Below are 6,014 nucleotides of genomic sequence, written 5' to 3'. Positions count from 1 at the left end.
CTATTTAAAATTTTTTTAATTAATTATTTCTAAATTACAGAGAGATGCTGAGACTGGAGAGCTTCCTAGTAAGACCGATATCTACCAGCAAACCTACCAGCGACGGTCAGGGGAGTGGACGACGAGGAGCCAAGAGCTTTTTGTAAATTTTTTCAATTATTTTTATTCACAGTTTGATTTTCAGTATGAAATTAAAATAGCTATAACTTTAATTTTCAGGATTGTATGATAGACATAAGATCCTAGCCTACCCCTGAGGGCTCGACCACACCCACAGATGATGAGATCTATGATTAGGTGCTTTGTATGAGACCCTGTTATGTTAGGGGTCTAGGGTATGGGATCACTACTCCCTCATCCTCATGCTCATCTAGGGTTGACATCCATGCTGCCTGCGATGCTCGACTGGTAGAGGTGCAGAGACAGGCTGAGCAGTGAGCTGATGAGTTGATTGCATGTGTCGATGAGTACCAGCAGCTCTAAATCCAGATGATGGAGTGGATGTCACAGATGGAGCAGATGATGCTGCTGATAAGATAGCAGCAAGCCGGTCCGAGCTTATCCGAGCACTCTCTTTTCCCAACCCGTTCCCCTTCTACATATGCCGACACTTGATGGCTTATTTGTATAGATTTTTATTTTTATTTTAGACTTTTTATAATTTTAATTTAATATAATAAAATGATGAAATTTATTTATGAGTTTATTGTGTGAATTTCTTATTTTAATTTTATATTTTTAATTTATAAAAAATATTATAAATATAAATTAAATATATATATATATTTATAAATTATTTTTAAAAAAATATCTATAAATTATTAGTGATAGAATTATTTCTGATGAAATATTGGTCACAAAAAAATATATTAGCAAGAAAAAATTGATCGTAAATAAATTTTTTAATAAATTTAAAAATATTAAAATTTAATATTAAATTAATAGTGATAAAAATATACATCAAAATTTGAAATATTTGCAACATAAAATATACATCACTAATATTATTTTAAATTTAATTTTTATAAAAAAATTTAATTAAATTAATAGTGATAAAAATATTTCATTAAAAATAATTATATTTATGATAAAAAATTGATGTCACAAATATTTTTTTAAATTTAATTTTTATAAAAATTTTTAATTAAATTAATAGTGATAAAAATATTTTCATCATAAATAACCATATTTATGACAAAATATTTTATGTTGCTAAATTTTTTTAAAAATTTGATTTTCATAAAAATATTTTATTTAAGTTAATAATGATGAAAATATTTTTATCGCTGGTAATTTAATATTTATTAGTGATAAAAATTTTTGTTGGAAATTGCTATATTGGCAATGAAAAATTTACGTCGCTAATATTTTTTAAATTTATTTTCATAAAAATTTTTAACTAAATTAATAGTGATGAATAAAATTTATCATAAATAATTTATTTTGTTGCAAATTATATTTTTTTATGACTAAAATTTTTTATCATAAATAGTTTTTTTAAAAAATAATTTTTTTAACATCAAAAATTTTTCGTCAGTAATATTTTTTATTTGCAATAAATTTTTTTTTCATCGTAAAAAATTATCAACGACGGTATTATTGGCGACTAAATATTAGCGACGAAATTTTCATTGCTAATAACTATTAGCGATGAAAATCGGCTATTGGTGATGAATTTTTTTCATCGCTAATATCTTGTTTTGTTGTAGTGCATGAAGGCCTTCAACACAACCTATCTGCAAGATCACCATCTAATATAGGAATAGACCAATTTCTATATGCTTGCCAACAACCATAAGATCGTTAACTTTAACGTTCATGCCAAAGACCAAGTATCATCTGGGTAGGCCAATACGCAATAGGAATGTCTAAAATCCATAGGTCCTAAATAACCTCGATAGAAGTGCCATTACCCTCCATCCATCTAGTATTAGAAAAAATCATTGGAGCAAATGGACAGTTTCTTCTAAATAGGTGAACTAGGTCATGGACACATTGGAGTAGTGTAAGCGACCATGCTCTATATTTTGCTCTCACAAGAAAAACCCACAACCCCTCTGTGTCAACATAAAGCCACCATATGTTTGGCCATCACTCTGAGCCACCAAAGAAGTAAGACCCAAACTACCTGCTCGGATCGGCTGGCGTACACAATCCCAACACAGTAAATTTACCATCTTAGAAGCAATTGAGGAACCCAATAAAAAATTCCTCATTATGCCTTTCGGTTGTAGTAACACCCTCTTAGGAATAGTACAATTGGACATCAAATAAATAGGAAGAGCAAAAAAAATTGACTTGGTCAACATATGTGACTCTTTCTGTAATAGGGAGTGCTTTCCATTTCTAACCTTCTGATCTTTTCTAGAATATGTTTTCAACCCACTATAGTCTGCTGAAGATAATCTTTTACCCGATATTGATACCCCCAGATAATTCCATATGTCATTAGACTCATGGATATGCAAGTGGTTTTTGATCTTTAGCCCTGATAAAGCATTAACTTATTTTTGATATTTAATAACTACAATCTTAAACTAATAATACCACAAAAATTCTAAATGATGTCTCCTGACTTAATCGGTTCATGCCAAGGCTAGTAGCAACAACTAAATTTTTTGATGAAATTTGTCATTCTTTTTTATTGTTTATAGATTTTTAGTTCTCTCAGCCAGACTTGAAAATAAAAGAAGGAAAAAAGAGAGGAACCATGTAAATTGGAGAAGCAAGCAATGTCAATCATCCTAGAAGATTGGTGATCACTAGAGCAAGAGCAGAGAGCTTTCATGAATCATTTATTCTTTTTGGTCAATGATGACTTGACTTTCTTCTTGGTGAGACCCACATCAATGGATGCACTAAGATGAGTCCTCGCATCAAAGTAGCATTTTGATGTGATGGAACTAACAGTATCTTTCCACGTATCAACCAAGCTAGAATGCAGGCAATTTTATCTAAATAATGCTAATTTAAAAAAATTATCAATATAATATCCTGGCCAAAGTATTTATAAAAATACTGTCCAAAATAAAGTCGTCCTATCTTAGGGCAACTTTTTTTGCCAACTCAGCAAATTTCACGCCATGTGAAAGGCTAAATTAGAACCAAGAGTCACCTTATTCTTCATCGAGATTATCAACATTTGTTACACTTACCATGTCAACATTATGAGCTTACTAGGATTTTGTTTGACAATGTTTACAAAAATTTTTATATATGAGATCATGGTCAGTGGATCATTTAAAAAATTCATTTACATGGAGTAAGAAATAATACCAAATCTTAAATGAGAGAAGCTATTGGAGTTTATAAGTGGCAAGCAATAAAGTCGCTCTATCGTAGGATGACTCTATAAGTCTCTCTACTATAAGGCAACTTATAGAGTTGCACTATTGTAGAGCGACTTAATAAGCCGCCCTACAATGGGGTGACTCTATGTTGCTGACTCAACCATCCATATAGTGTAAATTGTGGTGAGTCAGCATATAAAGTCACTCTATAATAGGATGACTTTATTTTGAATAGTATTTTGATAAATATTTTGAAAAAATATTATTTTTATATTTTTTAAAAAATTAGCATTATTTAGATAAAATTATCCAGAATGTATAATCAAATATTCACTTGGGCATTCATTGGTTGCACAGTCGCTTGTCTTCTTCAACAAATTGGAGATCGTCGACTAAGTGCTCATGGCATTGGCACTGGCCAACTTGGTGGCGATAACAGCTAGTCCCTAGGCATCAGCTAAGCCCCTTCTAGGATTGACACTAAGAGACGTGACACAGAAGTCATGGTTGACATTAGGGCTCCTTGCTGCTACTACCTTGCATGCCTCCTCGAATCGATAAGAGAGAAGCTCTGGTTGAGGATGAAAAGGAAGCAAAGGAGAGCTATAGAAGCAGCTATTATTTGTAGAGAAGAGGAGATGGGAAAGCATGGGCTAGAATGGGGAGGGGAGAGGATTGTTTTATAGGGAATTTTTGTAGATCTGAAACATGAGGATCTAGCTTTGTAATGTTTTCAGGGTAGGGTGGAAGGATTCCAGGAGGAATAGGGCAATCAAAGTTTTCTACAGCTTTTATTGAATAGTTTTAATTTACTTATATACTTAATAAAATACATTCTAATTAATAATGCAATGATTAAAATTAATGGGGTGAATGAGAAGTAGAGATTTTAGGAGCTTGTGAAAAGTAATTTTAGAAAACTAACAAATGGCTCATATATATAGTATATTTAATTATAGTTTGGAACTCATAAAAATTTGGCACATCATCGATACTAAATTTATTTCTCTATTTCTAATTTTAATCATTTCAATTTACTATAGATGCTTCAATGAAATAAAAAAGAATAAGTGTAATGCATAGATGCATAGGTGAGCGAGATGGAGAAATTTTAGGAAACTATATGAATAGGGTTGGAAAAGATAACATGGCCTATCACCAGTTAAGCCTACAATAAGCAGGTTTGGGTTTGGACTACATAGGTTTGGATCATAAATAGTTCAACCTACTTAGACCATTTAATAATTCGATCGCATTTCGGTTCCAGTCCTTTGAATCATTGAACAAGTATAACATGTTCAATAATCGGGTTGGGGTTAAGCGGGTTAAGCAAGTTATTTATCAAACATGTTAATAGGTTATATAGGTTATATAGGTACGTAGGTTATACAGGTCATAAGGCTAAGCAAATTACTTATTTATTGAACCGGTTAAATAGGTTGAGTTGGATTACATATTTATTAATGTAGCAAGTTCAGGTTTCAAATCTTGGTCAATTTAATAAAAAGCTCACGTTCAGATTTGGGATTCTAACCCACCATATATCTGACTCAATCCATATATAAGCCGACCTGACTTGATTGTTGGGCTAGAAATGGGCTCCGACTAGCCTAACTTTGGATCGGGCTTTGGGCTAAGCCCAAATAATATCAAGCTGGGCTTAGTCCCATATATAGAGTCCATTATAATTTCAAATTGGGCTCGAGTATACCAGTGGCCTGGCCGAGCCAAAATATCCAGCCCGAGCTTGATCCTTGGCCAAAATGGTTTAGCTGTTTAGGAGGAGTTAGCCTAATCCCCAAGCAGTTAGCTAGTTAATAATTAGTTTTAAGCCCGATCTTGAAGAATCTTACAGTAGACTCCAATATAAATTAGAATCCCTCTTCCCCCATCACTAGTATTCCTTAATTCCCCATCCTTTTGAAATTTGGGGCTTAGGGTTTTAAAGTTCTCTCAGCATCCATTGTTAGTTGGCCGCTCCAAGGTCCATCGGTGTTCCCTCATCACCAGTCATCCTCATCCAACATTGTTGATTGTCGGTCACCATTAACAGTTCGCCATTCGTCGTTTGTCATGCGTTAGGGTTAGTGGGCACTTCCTACCAACTCCCCCTTCTTTTTATCTTCCATTGGATTTGAAAATCTTCCTCAACTACTTGCTTGCATCTGTGGGCTCCCACTAACTCTTTTCTCCCCATTGCTCTCTCTGATCTTTTGGTGTCTTGATTTAACTTTCGATGGGAAGAACTCAATCTTCCTTTTTTTCTGAAGTGCGGTAGGAAGAATTCAATCGACACATCGATCTGCCACATTGCCAATATTCACATCATTAAAGGCAAAACTCATGATCTCAAAGGTACATCCTCCATTTCTTGTGGCTAGCATCAATTTATTATGTTGGGAAGAACCCAAAACTCATTGTCTGCCACAATGCCTTGACGTTTTGTCTTGTATGGGGATTTTAAGTTTCCCAGCATTTTATCTAATCCTAATTCGAAATGGGCACCAAATAATCATCACATTAAAGGGACATAAAGCTTCAAATGCACACCAAATGCTACTTGTACTGTATATTAACTATTACATCTACATGTGTACTAATTCAAAGATTTTCAAGTTTTCTAGCATCTGGTACAAACATGGGAAAGTTCAAAGACTTTGAAATCAAAAGATTTGGTTTATTAGCACTTTATAATATTATAAAAAATCAGCAATACTATTTAAA

General features: G+C 33.0%; 1 pseudogene; it reads right to left on the bottom strand.

Annotated features, from left to right (window-relative positions):
• Positions 1 to 2,739: 2,739 nt before the first annotated feature.
• LOC140859285 (putative invertase inhibitor) lies at positions 2,740 to 5,365 on the bottom strand (annotated as a pseudogene).
• Between the last annotated feature and the right edge of the window lie 649 nt (positions 5,366 to 6,014).

Source organism: Elaeis guineensis, chromosome 7, assembly GCF_000442705.2.
Source record: "Elaeis guineensis isolate ETL-2024a chromosome 7, EG11, whole genome shotgun sequence".
In the NCBI taxonomy this organism is placed as follows: domain Eukaryota; kingdom Viridiplantae; phylum Streptophyta; class Magnoliopsida; order Arecales; family Arecaceae; genus Elaeis; species Elaeis guineensis.
Note: the sequence above shows the minus strand (reverse complement) of the source record. Positions and strands in the feature narration are given on the sequence as shown.